Source organism: Schistocerca gregaria, chromosome 9, assembly GCF_023897955.1.
Source record: "Schistocerca gregaria isolate iqSchGreg1 chromosome 9, iqSchGreg1.2, whole genome shotgun sequence".
NCBI lineage: Eukaryota > Metazoa > Arthropoda > Insecta > Orthoptera > Acrididae > Schistocerca > Schistocerca gregaria.
In genome coordinates this window covers 28529515-28550614 of record NC_064928.1, presented here as the reverse complement: position 1 = coordinate 28550614, position 21100 = coordinate 28529515, and the positions used below count along the sequence as shown (strand labels likewise).

At 43.7% G+C, this 21100-nt stretch overlaps 1 protein-coding gene across 5 annotated transcripts in view; it reads left to right on the top strand.

Moving 5' to 3' along the window:
* Window positions 1–3064: 3064 nt before the first annotated feature.
* LOC126291558 (cytochrome P450 4C1-like) overlaps window positions 3065–21100 on the top strand; it is a 136190-nt gene continuing 118154 nt past the window's right edge. For 2 of the 5 annotated variants that reach the window (XM_049985070.1, XM_049985073.1), the window contains exons 1-2: window positions 3073–3109; window positions 10785–10954. The gene's annotated coding sequence lies outside the window, so the exon portion shown is untranslated. Of the gene's footprint in view, window positions 3110–10784; window positions 10955–21100 lie in introns of all 5 variants that reach the window. The other 3 variants (XM_049985074.1, XM_049985071.1, XM_049985072.1) reach the window with 2 other exon arrangements.

Genomic DNA, 21100 nt, shown 5'->3' with positions numbered 1-21100 from the left:
CTCTCGCAGTGTCCGGAGCAAGTATGGTGGGTCTGACACACCGGTGTCAATGTGTTCTTTTTTCCATTTCCAGGAGTGTAGTAAAACGCTTGACGAACTTGGATGAGATAATAGATTATTTCGTTGAAAGGAAAGTACGTTATGTAAAACTGTAGCAAGGTTAGAGAGAAAAAACAGCTGGGGCCTGAGGATTCAAGAAATGTGTAGTCTAACCTGTCTCTTGTTTTTACTGCTTTTATATGGCACAAAAAGAAAGTTGCCAGCTAATAGGCAATAAAGAGCGCAAATTTTCTGAAGAGTTCTTACCCTCCCGGCCACAAATAAGCGCACCCAGTATTAATTGAAGGACCTATTTCAATAATGGTACAAATCCATTACGTCCACTTTTGTGTCTATAATGCTTCTGAAATAAATGAGCCAAACAAACAGAAAGAAAGGTTCATCTCTAGCAAGAAGCCATATGCTTGAATATTTCTTGTACCTTAAACTGCAGATTTTTCAGCGCTCATTTAACTTCAGGACTCTGTACCTCAAAATGAACAAAAATGGACTTGTACCACTATTGAAATATGCTCTTCAATTGTGACCCTTTTTAAGGGGACTAGGATATCAAACCGGGTGACTGGGAGCAAGCGACGCACAACAGGACATTTAAATTTCCACTGTCCTGAATATAGATTTGATGGCTTCCATTACAAAACATACGTGTCTGAATTTCACAGACGGACATGCAGTCACGGCCGACACAAAAGTGCTGTGTGCAGAGGGCTGGGGCTCAACTTTGTCAGACTGAAGACCAAGTAACATGCCTTACACTTACTCGAACATACATCTTTTATATATCAAACTCTTCAAAAGGTGTGCGCTACAAAATGAACATATTTTTGAAAATTAGATTTATTTTTAAATTTTTGACGTCTCAGACGCTCTAGGGGGAGAGGGGACGCCACCATCAAGTTTTCGCCCCTGATTGGAAATATCGTAGATCTGGGTCTGTAGAATATGGGCTGAGAGTAAATCGAAGAAAAACGAAAGTAATGAGAAGTAGCAGAAATGAGAACAGCGAGAAACTTAACAATAGGATTCATGGTCACGAAGATGAAGTTAAGGAATTCTGCTAACTAGGCAGTAAAATAGCCAATGACTGATGCAGCAAGAAGGACATCAAAAGCAGACTAGCACTGGCGAAAAAGGCATTCCTAGCCACGAGAAGTCTACTAGCATTAATCATTGCCCTTAATTTGAGGAATAAGTTCGTGAGAATGTATCATTGTATGCGTCATTTACGACGGCGGCCGAGTTTAGGTTCGTTCTGCGCATCTGACGTCACAAAACACAGTCAGCCAATGAACAGGGAACGACGTTGCCAGAGCTCGAATGCAGCGCAGAGCACGGACGAGTGTCTTCAGTTTTAGAAATGTTCAGTCATAAATAAAGTAATTGAACAAAAGCAATGTCTTGATAGCAGACTTTCTTTTATAGAAAGTTTGGAAAAAGCGTTCTTTATACCAATTGCTTCATACTCTATTAATTAATTAAACCAAACAAGCAATAAGCCTCCTAATTCAGGCGATAGCAAGGAAAGGTGTTTGTATCATTCTCACTAACAGCTTTATCGCAATAAAGAACAGCGGTAATTCTTTATTTCCTATTGTACTTCGACGGAACGAGAGTAATTCATAATCATACCAACAGTGTTTGTTGATGTTTTGCGTGATGTTTTAAGGTCCTCTGGGAAATGTAATTGAATGACGAGCTGCGTTAGCGTAATGGTTAAAGTGTCGGCGGCACGGTAGCTCAGCGTGTTCGGCCAGAGGGTTAGCTGCCCTCTGTAATAAAAAAAAAAAAAAAAAAAACTGAGCTAATCCATCAACAACGAACTTAAACGGATGTCTTACAACGTCCGCCCCGAGCTGATGCAACGAACAAAAGCGAACAAAATGAGATTAAAAAAAAAGTGTATGGCTGCTAAGCGAAAGGTTCTGAGTTCAAACCTTGCTCGGCGCTTAATATTTTCTGTATTTAAAAACAATATCGAAGTGTCTTACTTCACGAATTTTATTCGTTTGAATGTAATTTTTTGAAATTTCTAGTGCGAACTAAAAACGATCATTCGGAAAGTATACGCTATGGACTTTTACCTCTGCAAACTCTACAATATTTCGTCCAATGGTTTACTACATCTACTGCTGCACAATAACTGCGTTGAACATCGAAACAAAATTAAGTCATTGATGGGGGAAAGATATCAGTCAAGAAGATGTGTAAAAATCAAATTTTTGGGCCAAATAGTTTTTGTGAAATCGAATGATAAAGTGTGTCAAAGCAGTCGAAACACCATGTGTCTGCACAGGCGAGCAGTGCAATGATGACAAAATTGAGCACATCGCGGACTGCGGGAAGCACGTCTCTGTAACAGCGAAAGGGTTAATGCGGTCGTGGTGGCTTTACTTCATAAACTGCGCGCTCCCCCCTATGGGTAAGTTTGCGAACTATACTATACTATGGCGCTGCATCTCTTGGCGCGTGCAACTGGCAACACAGCAATCTCCCGCGTTTGGGCGGGCATGCGCGAACCGCCAAGATAAAAGAATTGAACAATAGTGTAACAAGGACTGTAGGAAAACCGGAACAAAATAGAATCAAAGATGTGGTGCTACAGAAGAAATCTGAAAATCAGGTGGGCTGATGAGGTGAGGAATGAGGAGGTTGTCCGCAGAACTGGCAGGGAAAAGGAAAGATGGAAAAGACCGACAGGACAAGGGAAGAGGATGACAGGATATCTGTTAAGGCGCGAGAGAGGGAGCTGTAGACAGTAAAAACTATGGAGGAAGGCACAGACTGGAATGCACCCGGCAGACAATGGAGGACGTGGGTTGGTAGAAGAAAGTGCTATCCTGAGATGAAAAGCATCAGAAACTGTAAGTGTGATGCGGGGCCACGTTTCCACTGACAACCGGTTGCTATCACGCGCCCCACCCCCCCCCCCCCCTCCCCCGCCCAGGGGCTGTGCTGGGCGCAGCCCATATAATGACGTAAGCCGGCCAGACGCCGGCAGAAGTTGCTTGCACGCCGAAGCCGCCGGGTGCCACACCGCTCCACGTATTGCGTAAGTCTCTGTCTGGAGGGCGAGCGAGAGCGTCCCGGGTACGTGATGGCGATGGCTTGGAAGCTGCTTGCCGAGCGACCGTCTCGCAAGATTGTCGTACTTCTCTGACACGTCAGTGTACAAACCCGCCTTTGTCTGGCTATTCATTTTGTCGGTTTTCTGTCACACACGAAAAACAAAACTGGCCAGTTGTGAGTAGGACTCGCGCTGCGAGGGTTCTGTACAAGTTTAACTGTGCGTAAAGACAGTTCATCCACCCAGAAAATTTTTGAATTTTAAATTGGTACATACATTCATACTTACATACATTAATATTTGTAGCATAGATCATGAATACGACATTTCTTAATGATGTGGAATGTGTCACTTTAACGTAAGTTATCTTTACACATTTTTTTAGTTACTACCTCATATCTAAAAATTCAACTATTGAGTACAAGGAATTGTCATTCAGAAATTCCTTTAATTTGCTTTCAAATGTTGGTTGGCTATCTGTCAGACTTTTACTGCTATTTGGCAAATGACCAAAGATTTTTGTGGTAGCACAAGACAAAAGAAACATTTTTTGTGTAATATAATTCCAAATTATACTTTTCTGATTTCTTTCTTTACTTTTACTGTGAACCTTGCTTCTTGTCAAATGTTACAGTATATTTATGATGAGGTAGGTGACAAACGCAGCTTTGCCTTGGTAATCATTTCGCCAATTTTCTATTAGAAACGGATACAAAGAATGAACTTTGTATGTAGTATAACATCGAAAAATATCATTTTACATGTATTCGTGACACCAGCTTTCAAATCATGAAAAAGTCGTACAAAGATGGCGGATAGCTTCCGTGCGCTGGACGCACCTGCTCCGCGTGTCTGGAACGTCATTTTGTAGAGTCTCTATGCCAACGTCTCTATAGCTCTATAGACGGCTGTTGTTTTCGTTGTTTTCGCCTAAAGCCGTCTGCACTTCGCATTTGAAGGCTGTCAAAACCTCCGCCAGGTGTTAGCGATTTACTTTCTGTGCCGTAAATTTAAAAAAAAGAAAAGGAAAGGAGAAAAGAAGGACACACCACCAAAAAATTATTGAAGTGGGACTGAAACTGGTAGATGTGATGTACAAGTAAAGATAAACAAATTATTACAGTTTCAGAAATACTGGATGATTTATTCAAGAGAGAGAGAGCCTCACAAACCTCTCAAGTCAGTAACACGTTGGTCCAGCTGTGGCCTATATAGAAGCAGGCATCCGGCTTGGCATTGATTGATATAGACGTTGGATGTCGTCCTGAGCAATGTCGTGCCAAATCCTGTCGAAGCAGGGCGGCAGGTCGGCAGGTCGGCAAAAGCCAGAGCTGGTTGCAGCGGCTGCGCGTAACGCTCCAAACGTTCTCAGTTACAGAGAGACCCGGCCACTTTGCTGGTCTAGGAAAGGTTTGGCAAGCACGAAGAAAGGCAGTGGAAACTCTCGCCGGGGATTATCTTTCTGAAAGGTAAGCCCAGAATGGGTTACTATGAAGGGCGACATGACAGGGTGCCGTCGATGACAACCAAACGGGTCCTGGCAGCGCTATCATCACTGCTGGTTATGGGGCCGTATGGCTGGTCAGGTCGGCTCCCCACCGCTGTCCGGAGAGCCTCCAGACACACATCTTCGGCCTGGAATCTCACTGGCTGGGGTGGAACTGTCTCTAGTGACGAGTCCCGCTACTAACTGAGCCCCTATGACGCTGCCTGCTAAATATGTTGCGGATACAGTCAGTAGCAACGAAGTAGTAACATTAAAAGTCATCCACGACTGGGTAGTTTTTCATGCACCTTAATGTTTATACCGTCATATCATCTGATCTACGTGGTGTACATAACGCTGTTGGTACATTCAGCAGCGTAGGTGGATCCTTTCTGCAAAATGTGTTCCGTATAGAGGTATTAGCAAAGAAGTAATGAATCTAAACGCCAAGCATAATACAGCAATTTTACACACATCTAATTGCTTATAACGTCATATTTCATGATCTTTGTGTGTTACCATGATATAATTTTGTAGGTGCATTTAGCGACATATGTAGATACTGTCTGCCAAATTTATTGCGTGTACTGATAGCAACACAGAAGAAATACATTTAAACGTTATTCACGATGCGGTAGTTTTTCACAAATGTCATTCTTTATGACGTCATATATCCTGAACTATGATGGGTAGGTGGTTGTTACCGCCACAGCGATTGTTGCCCGACAGTAAGGGATGTGTGTACCGAGTTTGCTTGAAAACGATCCATTGGTTTAGGGGGAGATGTGGGACATATATATGTATACACATTCACATAGACATACGTTCATTTTTATCATGCGTATGGATGTGGATTCTGAAGAAAGGCTACGTTGATTCGTGGCTAATATCGAAACAATTAGTACTGCTGCCCAACTGTTCCTCGACTATTAAAGTAACATTATGACGTACTTTACTAAAGACGCTTGCAAATCCGTTAATTGCTTGTTGTGAGTCACTGAATAAGACACGAACGTCATCGACAAAATGTTTATAGTACACTATACATGCGTTAATGTCAGAGCGACCCTTGAAGAATTTATTTTCCTTCTTGGTGACGAAAATGTCTGCCAGTGTACTTCCTAACGGAACAGCGTAGCCAATCCATCGGATTGAAGATGGATCTGGTTTTGAAAACTAAAGATGTTGTACTTTAGTACAGTTTCCATTAGCCGGCAGCAGTGGCCGTGCGGTTCTAGGCGCTCCAGTCTGGAACCGAGCGACCGCTACGGTCGCACGTTCGAATTCTGCCTCGGGCATGGATGTGTGTGATGTTCTTAGATCAGTTAGGCTTAATTAGTTCAAAGTTCTAGGCGACTGATGACCTCAGAAGTTAAGTCGCATAGTGCTCAGAGCCATTTGAACCATTTAGCCCACAATTTCCATTAACTCGACAATTTCACTAATTGTCCCAGGTGGAAATGTCTTTTTTAAAATTACTTTTATAGTTTCGTACATAGAAATATTGATAGACATGTTTGACATGTCAACCAAAGCGGACGTCGCATTAGCAGGAGTTCATGTATGTCTAATCGCTCTCGCAAGATTGTAACTGTTTTTTTTTTTTTTACAGAGTAATTGTTTCGAAAGGTATAACAACCTCTTACAAGGAACCTCTAGAGTGCGAGGCCGCAAGTTCAGTATTTACGAAAGTTCATTGAGTTTGTTGTGTTAGTAATTATGAGAGAAAAGTGTTAGCTGCTAATGGCTCACCACGTGCTTTGAGAGGGCGACGGAAAATGAATGGTTCAAATGGTTCAAATGGCTCTGAGCACTACGCGAGTTAACTTCTGAGGTCATCAGTCGCCTAGAACTTAGAACTAATTAAACCTAACTGACCTAAGGACATCACACACATCCATGCCCGAGGCAGAATTCGAACCTGCGACCGTAGCGGTCGGTCGGTTCCAGACTGTAGCGCCTAGAACCGGACGGCCACTCCGGCCGGATGAAAATGAGCGTCTGCGAGGTTCAGAGACCAACCTGACAAAATGAATGTCGTAGACATTCAAGAAAGATTAAAAACAAACTATTAACTTGCACCAATAACTCGCAACATCAACATCTGAGGCGAAGTCCTTGGCACTTAAGAACAGTGCACCACGTTGCGCCAGGAATGCCCTCTCACGGAATGTGTACGAATCACACTGGTGTAATGGGGTGATGAGAAATGATGGAATGTGACGCCACCCAACCGAATGCAAACCAGACTGTCGTGGAGCTTATCGTGACACTGGCTGTCCCTCAGGAGTAATTGCACACAGTGTGATAATATGTTTTGTAGGCATGGAGAAAAACAAACATCCAGAGTCAGGATTTGTCCAGTGTTTCCAGGTGGTGTGAACTGCAACGTCACACACGTTTCTGGGAGGGATCATTTGTTCCAGAGAAGTAAGATTTTCATACGCAGACCAGGAACCAAGCAAGTTATTTTGATCAGGTATTGGCCAAAAGCAGTGCTACTTGCCATAGCTTTAGTTCTCTTACGCCCATTTTCCCCACTCTTGCTTGCTGTGACGTCAATATTCCCTACTGCCCTACTTCAATATCACTCACGCGAGAAACAATCACATGGGACAGAGCACCTCGAACTTCTAGCAGCACAATAAATAACTTTGCAGCGAATTTACGACGCAGGTTAACTGTGTACGAATGGGTTAAAGCATTGTTGTTAGTTGGTCTTGATAAAACTCTCTCGGTTCCAGGGTTCCTTTCATATGCATTTCTTCTTGAAACCTGATTGGTAGGAGTTGAAAACAAATTACTTATTGAACGATGGTATAAGTTTGTTTATCTCATCTACAAATTTTCGGACGATTGCTGTACATCATCAACTTTACGCTCTTTTTGAAAGTTATTTATCTTACGCCTTACAATATGCAACACTGTTTCTAGTTGGCAACCATCCACGGCTTCCCTTGAAATCACTGTAATCTGTTTCCTGCTCGGTTTGATGTGATTAACGTAAAACATAGCTGGCATTTACATCCTTGGAAAGCGCAGTCACCAGTTTTTCTAACAACTGCGCCTTGTCCTCGTTTGAATGTCAGTAGTTTTCCTTGCGCGCTGAACGATTATAACTGCTTTTTTTACTACGCTGCGGATTATATTCCGTGAAGGTAACTGAATTTAGTACGCAGCTGCTTGGACGATTGTCCTTCAATTCGCTGCGCTGGATGCTGGAGTCACGGCTCCCTGCCCGACAAGGATGCGGCACTACATGGCTCGACAACTGTATCAGTATAACTCTCACTTGTTACGCACCTACCGTCGTCACTGTACTGCTCATGTACCTTGTCAAGCGTATACGACATGAGACATTGCACTGACTCTCTAAACGTTCATGGTTGTGTCTGATTGTACTATATCGTGTCTCCCAACCACTTTCGCGCAACGACGCTCTGAGCGTGTTTTTTTAGGGAACTAGTTTGAACCTGGGACCTGTTGCTGGTAAGGAGACGCCAGACCACACATGACATGTAGAATTCAGAAGAGTTCAGTGAGACTAGCAATGATATAACCAAATACTAAATGATCTCAGCGTCAGCTCCACTGCACTCCCTGTAAAAGAATCTTAATTCTAACTAAATATAGTGGAAAGGGTTCAAGGCTTTCCTATTTTTAGTTAGCTGGTAAAATAACGTTGAAAAAGCAATTAAGTTTACCATTGGAAATTTATTCTAATCACAAAACATCGTTTATAAATTGCACTATTGATAAAAGGAAATGTTTTAATACAGGATGGTAAAAACCAACAGCGTTCAACAAAAATGTGAACGAATATTCCCTAAATGGGTTTCCAAGTTCTACAAGCGATCGAAGGATGACCTATGCCATATCACATCTATAATCTAGGTTTAATTTAAGTTTCACAAAAGAGAAAACTATCAAAATGGTCTACAGTGACTCTCAATTATCTTTAATAACTTATCTAACTTGTCGTAAATTACAGTGGCTGATGTGGCTTCTGAATAACTATATAAAAGAAAAATCATCGCGTTTCAGATCTGTTCTTCAAGTGGCAAATGTGAACACCATGAGTTTTAATTAACGATCGGCACTAGTATTAAGCAAAAAGGGGTGCAACAGATGAGTCTTCTGCAGTTCTGAGTGAAGCCTTATGCGCTCAAAAATGCGGCATCGCGTGCGTTCATTACCTTGTCGGTGTTTAGGTAGCGTCAGGGCGGCAGCGGCCGGCGCAGCAGCCATCCAGCTCGCCGTCTCGGAACTAACTCTCCTCTTAACTTCTCCTTACTACAATTTACCGAAGTTAGTTTAAAAAAACTATCTGGCTATGTTTTCATCTGACCAATCAGGGTCTCAATGTTAACCTTAAGCTCCGCCTACAAAAATTCTGTCTATCCAATGGGAAACGTTATACTTTTCGTGGTGGGGCAATGTTTTTTAAAGTTTGCAACGTAACAGAGACGCTAAAAAGTCTCACGCTAAAACCAGCAGCTAGTGTGGTCCTTTTAGCGTTATCGTGAGATCTATACTGCTCTTCTGGAGGGCTCTATCTTTTAACATGGGCTGGGGAGTGATCCTAATGTAACAGACAAACGAAAAAGTCTCACGCTAAAACTTGCGGGTGGTAGTGGCTCTTTTTGCGTTATCGTAAGGTCTATACTGCTTTTCTGGAGGGCTCTAGCTTTTAACATGGGCTGGGGGTTGTCCTTGACATACCTGAGACGCGAAAAAGCCTGACGCTAAAACGTGCGGGTTGTATAGTTGTACAGGTAGGCTCGCGGCGTGGGTGCCCAGCCCCTCCCCACGGTTCTGCTCTCGGCTTCTGTCCTCGTTTCTCCCCTCGGAACTGCGTCTGCCTCACGGCGGGAAGGTACGACATGAATTTAGGCATTCTTGTGTTAGTCTGTGGTATTCCATTTGCTCACTCGTTACTCGTATTACTTTGGTTAATTTAATGTCACAATTTATTCGGAGCTATGTGACATACTACTGGATTTGCTTATCATGTCAGGGTTTTCATGTATGGTGTTGGATTTGCCTGACAACTTACAACTCATCTTGCAGAAACGCCAATATTTTATCTGCCACTTCTTCCTCACTCTGCGAAATTCCTTGGGTCACGTCCGCAGCTGGTGGTCGTGCGGTAGCGTTCTCGCTTCCCGCGCCCGGGTTCCCGGGTTCGATTCCCGGCGGGGTCAGCGATTTTCTCTGCCTCGTGATGGCTGGGAGTTGTGTACTGTCCTTAGGTTAGCTAGGTTTAAGTAGTTCTAAGTTCTAGGGGACTGATGACCATGGATGTAAAGTCCCATAGTGCTCAGAGCCATTTGAACCATTTTTTTCCATGGGTAACTTTCTGACGAAATGTCAACTTCGGCGACTGTCGTTGTAGATATAACGCAATGAGTGTTTTGTCTTTGTTCTCCTTTGTCAACGCAACTAGCACTACAGTACTGCAGTGTGAGTTACTCGTCAACAAAGCAGTTCGTCTACGCTCCGTAGCCTAAGGCTGTGTTCACCAGTGGACACCCCCAGTGCCGCCCCCTGTTTGCATTGGCAGCCAAGATTGTGGTGGCTTGGTAACGATATCTGGGGCGTCGGATGCCTTAAACATCATTGGCCTTTTACCACCTCGCACTCAAGTGCTTTCTTGTTGGTAGATACTGCGTCACATAACTAGGTTTATCTTTGACGGTAACTGTTTGTCTGGCGACATTGTTTTTGTGCGATCTAATCCGTAGATGTAGAGATGGTGTTTTGGGATTCATTATTTTTAAACTGTCTTTACCTTTCTTACCGCTGAATAAAAATCAGATACTATCTATAGCTTCTCCGACTCATGTCTGAAGTTTATGTGTTGCGTTATTATTAATTTCCATAATATTTTCCGAAAATAATTTCCTAAACGTGTCAGTGTAATCGCCGGGGTGCTGAAGCTACAGTTCAGTAGCGTGGCAATTTGCGGCGCTACGATCGTTGAAATTTAATAAATACCCGTGTAGAAAGCCAAAATGTAAACACTGGTGCAGCAGCCATCCTCGTCGCGAATGTAAACGGTACGTGTCTGACGCTCGCTGGAAAATGGCAGCGCAGCAGTGAGGCCACTTTCTAGAGTCCTCCGGCGTTTTTGCGTGAGAACTCGTCTGATTTAAACCAAATGCCTTCTGGCAGCTTCCAGGTTGCTCCTCCGCGACGACATCCCAGCCCACAAAGCGAAGACGGTGCGCCAGTTTATGGCCAGCATGCATCCTGTCCTGGATCACTCACCGAAATCGCCGCATTCGGCCTCAGACGACTTCTGGTTGTTCACCAGTACACCGCTATGACGCAGCTAAGAAAAGGTTGGTTCAAATGGCTCTGAGCACTATGGGACTTAACTTCTGAGGTCATCAGTCCCCTAAAACTTTGACCTACTTAAACCTAACTATCCTAAGGACAGCACAGACATCCACGTCCGAGGCAGGATTCGAACCTGCGACCGCAGCGGTCGGGCAGTTCCAGACTGTAGAACCTAGAACCGCTCGACCACCCCGGCCGGCTAAGAAAAGGCCAAAAAAAGGGCTACAGTGACTGTATCAATATACTTTTAAAAATATTTCGGCTTTGTTTTGATTCAGGAGGAGACGTTCTTGAACAAAGACAGTGATTTTGTGAACATAAGCGATGACTCTTATTTTTCATAGCCTCAGTCCAGGGACACAGTGTGTAATAACCGAGATATTCCCCTTACCTGCTTTCGCGGACAATGCGTAATGCTGTTTCAATTTATGCTTAATATCGTGACATACTGCAAGCTCAAAATAGTTAGCTCTACTCCAGTTTACGGCGTAATAAAATTCTTCTTGACTGAACCTACAGTTGCGCAATCAGCACTCTCTGGACATGGAGAACCTAGTAATGCATCGTTTCCCAGATTCATCTCTGTCGGTGTGTTTGCCAAAAAGCGATCAGTGTTATAGCTCTAATCCCCCCCCCCCGATCCTCTCGGCTAGGCTTCTATGTTCTCCTCAGCCCGTCACTGTGTTCTCCTCAGCCCATTGCGGCCCTGTTCTTAGTGTTTTGGTTCACGTGTGTATGTAGATGTAACTATGACGAAATACGCGGGAGGGGAGGGGGTCGTAACGACTTGATCCTTTTCTAACAAATAACGGATCCATTTATATGATGAATAATTGTAAGACACTTCTGTGATAACGTTAGCCTACTGTTTTTTAGGCGGCTCGTTTAAAGAATAATTAAGAGGAATCCATACGGTAGAGGAACACATGAGTGATGTTAGTGTGTGATTATGCAGTTTCTCTTATCTGGAGATACAACCGAAAGAAGTTTGACCGCATCAATGCGTTAGACGTATTAAAATCAACGACTTTGGAAGTTTTTTTACTGTACACTGAAGAGAAGAGCGTACCACGTTTCGGTGCTTCAGAAATTAGACCATGGGCATAAGTCTTTATTTAAACAATTTCATGTAGGTATGTTCGCCACGAGGTCCGGACTCCAACTGACTTAGTACACAGTGCCACATCCAGTGGGTGCTCTCATCTGTGACGTAATCCAAGAAGGCGACATCCAGTTTATTCACCATGAGGTCTGTACTCCAACTGACTTAGTACACAATACCACCGCCAGAGGACGCTACTGTTACGTCAGGTGATGACGCAAGTACCGTTATCCAAGATGGTGGCAAACGGTGCGTCCATCACGAGGTCTCGAGTCTACTTCATATCACTGCCACCAGAGAGCGCCACCGTGACGTCAGATTATGATGCATGTACCATTATTCAAGATAGCTGCACGCAGTGTACCCACCACGTGGCTTGGTACACAGAGGACGCTGTCGTGACGTCAGCTTATCACGCGAGTACCGTTATTCAAGGCTGCGAACACGCCGCGCCGTCTGACATTCCGCGAGCACGTTGAGGCTGTTGACAGTTGACAGCCGTCACATTGTTTGACAGTTACCGAGCACGTCGGACTGCCCGGCCACCGCGGCCCGCGCCGACAGCGCGCCGTGGTCCTGCCTGCCCTGGCAGCGTAACTAACTGTACATCACCGTTTGACCCCACAGCCTCAAGACCGCACCTTAATACTCGTGTCATAAAAAGTCCTCTGTAAATATTCTCCGATTATGACCATGCTACTCTTCAAACGTAAAATATATACTTATTTTCTTTGTGTAGTCAATATAGCTCAATCGGTTAAGTGATGGAACTATACTGACTACACACACAAATACTATTATTATCCTTCCAAGTGTAATTTCCATATATAGGTCAACCACATGACCTTGCATGACCCATTTAGAAAATGGCAAGCTGGGTGAAGCACCCTCGCCACAAGGACATTGTTGTCAGTGACTTGGCATGTGAAGATTCAAGTGAAGAGCTGAAGGAGAACACGAATAACGGAATTTTCCTTCGCGATAATATACGAGCGATTATTGTAGGTTCATCCAACTGCGGCAAAACTAATGTCCTCATGACTCTGCTAATGCATGTAGACGGTGTCCGATTCGAACATGTCTGTGTATTCTCAAAAACACTCTTTCAACCCAAGTATCAGCTATTGCAAGAGATGCTGCGATGTGTAGATGGTGTTACATACACAACATTAAGTGAAAGCGGTGATATCCCCCCCCCCCACCTTAATAAACAAAACTGCTATCTAAGTCAAACATATTCAAGAATCCCCAAACAGCTTGCTAGGGATAACGCAAAGCTTATTATAGCCTTCAAGCAAGACACTCTGAATGTAAAGCACATTTACAAAGCACATGTGGGAACAGACATATCGTTCAATGCTTTTGTAAAGATATGTGCACATTGGTGGAACCATTTACAGTATGCGTTTCTAGTTATTGATAAAACAAGAAAACTTAATGATGGTAGGTACAGGCGAAATTTTCAAGAGTTTTTGGCATATATAGCACGGTAAGAGGAATTAGTACATCAGTCTACGCTACACCATGGACAAATTCGCGCGTATGTCCACCTCCGAGAGGATGTGTGTACACAGACAGAAAATTCGCTTGAATTTGGATGCGAAAATTCAGGCTATGGCGCATAAAGTTGCAGGTATGCGCAAGGAACTAAGGACGTATTACCAGACTCTCCTGAGAATGGTGAATGCGTTAAATGAGCTGGTTGGTCGTGTCAGGGGAAAATAGGTGTACACTTCCCTGTTGTTGAGAAGGGTGATCAGTATCATAGTAAGAGGAGGAAGAAAATGACCGGATGTATAAAGCCTCACGGCGCGGAATTATCTGATTAGTATACGCCGAGATGTCGACGACGTAGCAGAAAGTGATTGAAGTGCGTAAAGCAGTTCGTGAGAAATCACGGCTGCTGAGGTTAGAGCATATGGATCGACAGCAAACAGTAAAAGAGACCTTCAAGCCGGTTATTGAATCTCGCCGACAGCTCTCAGCAAAAACAAAAACACACGATAACGATTGTGTCGACATTGAAGAATTCATTATTAGTCATACTCCAGGTGCGACAGATGGAACATTCGGCGTTATTAGGGGAAGATCATACATGTTGGGTGCGCTCCCCATAACTCCAACTGAAGACAAAATACAGATCGGTGATAGGCAGTTTGATAGAACGCCCGGCTTAATTAATCTTATTTTCCTAAGGCTTACCAAAAAACCCATAAATTATTCAATTAATAATAAGGACATGTACCGTGAAATACTGCAAAGGGATAGAAGAAATAGCTACTGGAACGTTATTTCTATTTAGAACTGCAGTTTCCTTAACCTTTAATACAAAAGGAGTGGAAGAACTTGACCCATACAGTGTCCATTTCATTTCAACATATTTATTTGCATCATATATAAATCATTAAAAGAATTACAGTCATGAGCCAGGTAAGGTCTTTAATTCATTTGTGATTTTATATAACAAGCAGTTTGTAAAGCTTGCTTGAATGGCGTTTCTTAATCTCTTTAAAAATATGTATAAACCCGCCACTCAGGCCAATTTTACAAACTGCTTGTTACATGAAACCACTAGCGAATTAATCTCTTTGCAAACATCTAAAAAAACCGCCACTCGGGCCAAGTAAATAAATAACCAGGATATCAATTATTGTTTCCACACCAAACAACTTTGCAAGGTTATAAACCCAGTTATTTCCCCATCAAAATTGACATACGCCACTAAGGAGGAACTGCACCGCAATTTTAGAAAACGGTTTGAATTAAGACACATTCTTCTAGAAATCCCTCAAAATTCTTAAGACAAACACTTGAGACATTTAACCCGGGCAAACTTACAGAGCCACCACAAGTCTTAGAAAACTGCAGCTTGTACAGTAACTGAAGCCCGAGACTGTGAGGCCGCTACTTGACCACGAACGGTGGAGGTGACTGAGTACTTTTCTTAGAATTAAGATGTGGACTCTGTTTGTACTTCCACCCCGTTCAGAACACCGAAATCGGAACCAAACAGCGCACTCGACCTCAGGCGAAGTCCACCACCCATACGCCAGCTAGTAATTTAAAAGAGGAGGCTCTGCACTTCGGTGGCCCACTGCTTCCGTTCTCTGAAACATAAGTCAGAAGCGACAACAGGGAACCAAACAACGCTTTCTTCACCTTAATACTCAAACTTATACAGAAAACTACTTCGATAAAATTGACAATAATAAAACTGATTTCATTTCTTTAAGCAGAACCATCTACACGAATGATGGAAATTGAACTGGCTCATTAAAACCCAAGCATCACATGGAGCACCTTATGAGGACCAGCTGAAGTAAGAACAATACTATTAAGGAGCGAAGCACACACTTAATAAGAGGCATGAAATATGACACCACAGTCTTTGCAACGCTTTGCTGCTTCAAGAGCAATCATCGTCATATTTCACTAATCGTTGGTACGACTTGAATTACTTAAGTCGATGTCAGCTGCTGGATCGATGTAGCGAAGACACCAGACGTTGCCTAGTCCGATAGTAACAGCGTGTTCCTTCACGGAAGCGAGCACATGCATAAGCCTCACGAGGTCGCCAAGAAGCCGCAGCGCCGGCCCGCTGTTGCTGACCCCAGTGCGACCAGGCGCCAACTGCCGCCCCTTCTCAGGCACGCCGTGCTCTCTGTCGTCTCTGCCGACGTCTCGCTAATACGCGCCCTTGTGCGTGCCGTGCCCAACGTTGTTGCCCCTTTCCACTCCGTACTGCCCCATATATCCTGAGCCGGCCCAGGCTCCAGAGACAAACTTCTACCAGAGGGAATCGATAGTGCCTAACCAAAGATAGTCCTGCACCAGTCCCGCCATGGCTCAGCTACCACAAACACGAACAAACGCAGGAACGGGCAACGTACGAGTGAGAAAGCCTGTTGGGGAGATGTTCCTTATATAAATGTGATGAAGTAATATCACGTGATCTCAGCAACAACCAATGGGTGTTGTGGATTTTAGGGGGTGGTGTATGAACTCACAAGCACCCCTAGTGACTGAAAGCTGAACTAGTCAGATGCTTCCACCACTTTAAGGAGAGTCAAGCCTATGATAATTTATCAAATTAGAGGCAAATAATTCATACTATTTGGAATAGATACTGTATGATATTGAATTCAGCCTATGAATCTGAGATCATTACCAACTCGTTTGAGGAGAATGGAAATAGATGTATTCTTGATCAGTGATTTCTTGGAGGTCGCTAAAAGGCAGTGAGCTCAGTGATTTTTTCGAATGTGAATGCTATATATATGGAATTCTGGGTTTCTGAGATTGAAATATTGTGTTTGTTAGATTTAGTTTAGTTTCGTAAACGCTGAAGGAAATAATTTAGAAAGTGCTGAGATGATAAAATAGAGATTTTTTTTTAGTATTTAAGCATGGTGTACGGCAGAAAGGATAAAATTGTAGCCTATTTTTTGGTAAAGTCTGTGTTAGGGAATGAACTTTTTTTATTGGGGGATCAATAAAGGGAATGTTAAGTATTTGTGGAACACTGTAGAATTTCAGAGAGTTCGACTTGGTTCTTATTTTTTCTACATAGTGATGTGACTTGGGAACTTTGTTAGATGGACTTGCGGCAGTATCTAGTTATGAGCGCGCGTGAGAAGGCATTGGAGCATATCTCCCTCTGTCAGCGCTTAACCTACAGGTGGGGGGAGCGATGTTCTCGCCTTACATAATGCAAACATGCTCTAGATGTTTATAGAAGACCATGTCCGGCGCGAGTATAAGGCCCAGACTGTGACGTGAGTGGTGCGAGAGAGAAAGCTGACGACCTTGAGCCATCACCCGACGTCGCCTCGCCGATAGGAACCTAATCAAGACTATGTGGTGGACACAACGTACACCGCCATCTTGTATAACGGTACATGCGTCATGATCTGACATGGCGCTCTCTGGTGACGGCGATATGAACTAAACCACTTGTGCTCTGGAGCTCATGGTGGATACATGGTACTTACATCATCAGCAGACGTCACTACAGCATTGTCTGAAGGTGACGAAATGAACTAAGTCACTTGGAATCAGGACTGAGTGGCGAACACACTGGATGGTGGTGGTGCTGCTTCTAACTGTTCAAATGAAGACTGGTATATGATTCAGACCAGGGCTTCCTGAACTTTACAGCAAGCGGACCCCTTCTTCAGTCGAAAATCCATGGCGGACCCCTAGTCAGTCAAAATCATAGTAACTTTAAATTTCAGAGCGAAACCCATGGGAACTGAAAGCTTCTTAATGCAAGCGCCATGTTCCCAATGCCCCCCCCCCCCCCCCAAAGTATCAATAGTCTTTGGGTTAGAGATGAATGAAAACAACTTGAAATTAACGATCCAGTTTGAATTCCCACTGTATCCAGACACTTACTAGTGGATTTACTTCCTTTGTTCAACACACTGTAGCCTGATTAAAGTTACTTCGTAATTGAAATTTGACACTATGCAGCTTCCTTCCTCCAAGAGCAATCAACATCATGTCCAAACTATTTGCTGTTGACAAGCTGCCGCTTATGGTCTGTTCACTTCCACTGTTTGGCTACTGTTGTGTAAGGAGCATGCATATTTCGTAACAGTCGTGTGTGTGTGTGTGTGTGTGTCTGGTTTTTCGTGAAATCCGAACAAAAATGTCCAAATGTATGTAAAGTCTTCCTTTGGTCGTCCTCCCTCCTCATTCATTTCAACTGGAAACTTCCCTTGTTGTGAAGGCGATGGAGAAACTGCACCCTTCTTCAATGATCCTGACTTCAGCCACCGATCCATGTTAGAAGTAATAAACTGCTCAAAAATCGACTTATGAAATAATTAGTGCACTGACAAAGTAAGTCTAACATTTATTGATGCCTGGGACCGCATACGTGCTAACGAGCACTGTGATTGGTCGACAAAGCTCGCTCCGCGCATGCGTAAAAGGTTTCAGCGCATCTAGCGATGTGAACCGGCGCACAAACGACACAGTCGATTAGAGAAGCCGCATTCTCTGGCACTAAACTGTGTATGCCTTCTCACTTAGGAATCGCAAAGGCTGCTTGGGGATAGACCAGAAGTAAAAGTATACATGTTTTTCACACGAAAAAAAATGATGAATTTGTTTTCACATTTTTATTGAATAATTTTACTCATTATTTTACACTATTTGGTGCAAGATGGCAGCGGACCTCCTAGAAAGAGCCGGCCGACCCCTAAGGGGTCCGCAGACCACATGTTGGGAAGCCCTGATTTAGACAGTTGATGATTACCATGCAGTCTTTTGGAAGGATTATTATTTTGACAATTTAAGAGGTGTTTGGCTCATAACTGTGTCGCATTATTTACGAGTGGTTTGCTTGTCTGTGGCGGTCAGGTGACTTAAGTTAGTGTAGGTAGCCCAGTTGACCTTCTTGCCATGATTTTCTTAGATTAGCAGTGAAACGTCAAGTGACTTATCTTCCAGTGATTTTTTTTAGGAGTGACGCATTACCCTGCTGTAATTTGAACTTCCCGCCATTTTTTCTAAAGGTTTAGGTTAGTAGAAGTAGCCCAATTGACCTATCTTCCCGCCAAAATCCGCCATTTTGAATGACGTCGTGTGCTGTTGCCAGTTCTACACAACACTATCTAGGATGACGTCATCGCCGTCATCTGGGATACATCTGGCAACAATGGAATATGAGGCGACAACTGCCTTGTTCAACTACTCATACAAAGGATACCTCATGGGGCACATTTTATTTACTGATGGGACCACATTCCACATCTGTGGAAAGATTAATGAGCGTGACTATTGCGTGTGGGGCTCCGGGCCAGCACCTACGCTGCCACTGCATGGAACCAGTAGTGAAGGCATGACTGGCACTCACGAAGACTACAAACTCTTTTGCACAAGAGACTATTACCGGAAGCAAATGACATTGAAATGCTGGAAGCACAAGTTGAACAAGGATGCACTGCTGACAGTTTTGTGTTCCAATAGGATTGTGCAACCCGTGATTTTACTCTCATAGCAAGCAACAGAGTACTGGCACCCAAATCGAAGATCGCCGACAGTTTCACAGGAAGCAGTTCAGTAAGACAGTGGCTATCACCTTCTCACGATTTGACACCTGTACATTTCTTCTCTTGAATGTACGCAGAGTCAAAGGTCTACAGCACAACGGTAAGAGATCTCAGGATCTAAGAGCTGGAATCTGGGATGTGGCGTCACCTGCTTCACACGACATGCTTCAGAATGTATTCAGGTCCGGTCCTAAATGACAGAAGCAATGCTTTAAAATGAACGCAAACCATGCAGAAGTGGCATGAAAATTTATGCATAGACTGACAGTAAACCTACGTGTAGATGCGCAAGGTTGTAAGACTACCGGCAGTATCATAAATAAGCGTAGCTTATGTTAATTTTGCTAGTAACGTCGGTCAGTTAAGATCGTAACTGCGTTACCTGTATTTCAGGTGTGCTACATACCTGTCAGGTGTTACCTTGTTTCGATCGCTTTGTGTGCACATACAATCAGTGTCTTACTAGATTACCTTACCAATCGGAAGTGATGAACTGTCTAGAAACTGAGTGAGGATACATAAAGGGGTGCATCATTACGGAAAATTTTTGTTCTAGGTGGTTTTCCTCCTGTCTGTTATTTAAAAATAAACAGTATTTATAACAAAACTGAAACTGTCATTCTATAATTAAGATTTTATTAAAAATGTTAATTTGCAACGGGAAACAGAGGCATGGTGTAGTAAAAATATAAAAATACAAATTCATCATACAGCATTAGCAAACACAAATTTCTCAACAAAAAAAATAAATAGAAAAGGCAAAAGGAAAAGATAACAATTAATCTTGAATTCTTCGTTGAATTTATATACAATATACTGATCAGCTAGAACAATATGACTACAGATCTGCCGATACAAAACAGCCGATAGCAGCGTAACCTGACGACAAACGCACAGTGTATGTAGTATAAGTATGAGCTGTCTTCATGAGTGGTATTGAAACGTCCCCTTTGAAAAATTTATACACGACTGTGCTTAAACTGACACACAATATTTTTAGCGCAACGCAATCTGACATCCAATAATCCCTACAAAAAAATGGCCCTGACTAACATTAACCTATACGTTTCACAAATCACTTACCTCACAAAAATCTTGGTTACTCGAACTACTGCAATACAGCGAGCACCACTACTGCCAGTAAATAAAAGATTCAAACTACTGAAGGCACTAACTACTGATAGGCATAGTTAGCAAATGAAAGATTTTAATAGAGAACAAACAATGTATTTACCTTAATATCATCAAAGGTCATAATATATACTGCAGTTCATGACATCCAGTCTTACAAATTTCAAAACTCCGCCATCTCACTCCCCACATCCACCACTGCTGGCGGCTCACCTCCAACTGCGCAACGCTACGCGCTGTTAGCATCCAGCTGCTGCTGCCCAACACTACAATGGCGAGTATTACAACAATGCCAACCAGCCACAGACTGCACACGGCACAGCCAGTGATTTTCATACAGAGCGCTACGTGGCGGCGGCGTTACCAATAAAAAAACTTAATCAGAAGAAGGCGTGCGATCTATCTGAGTTTGACGGTGGGCAGATTGCGATGGCCCGGATGCGCGTCACGAACGTTTCGGAAACTGCACGACTGCTCCGGCGTTCGAGGAGTGCTGTGGTTAGCGTCTTCTACACTTGGCGAAACTGAGGTGAAACGGCGTCGGGTTGGGCGGCCGCCCCTCGTTACGGAAGTCGCACGACGTGGGCTCGGCAGGCTGGTGAAACAGGGCAGGCGGCCAACTGCGGCGGAACTAGCAGCGGACTTTAATGCTGGGCTGGACACACAGTGCACCGAACACTCCTAACGGTGGGCCTCCGCAGCCGACGGTCCACCCGTGCGCCAACGTTGTCGCGACGCCATCGGCAACTACGACTGAAATGGGCACGTCACCATCGGCACTGGACGTTGGCGCCGCGGCGAAGCCGCGCATGGTCCGTTGAATCCCGATACCTTCTTCATCATTCCGATGAGGTGGC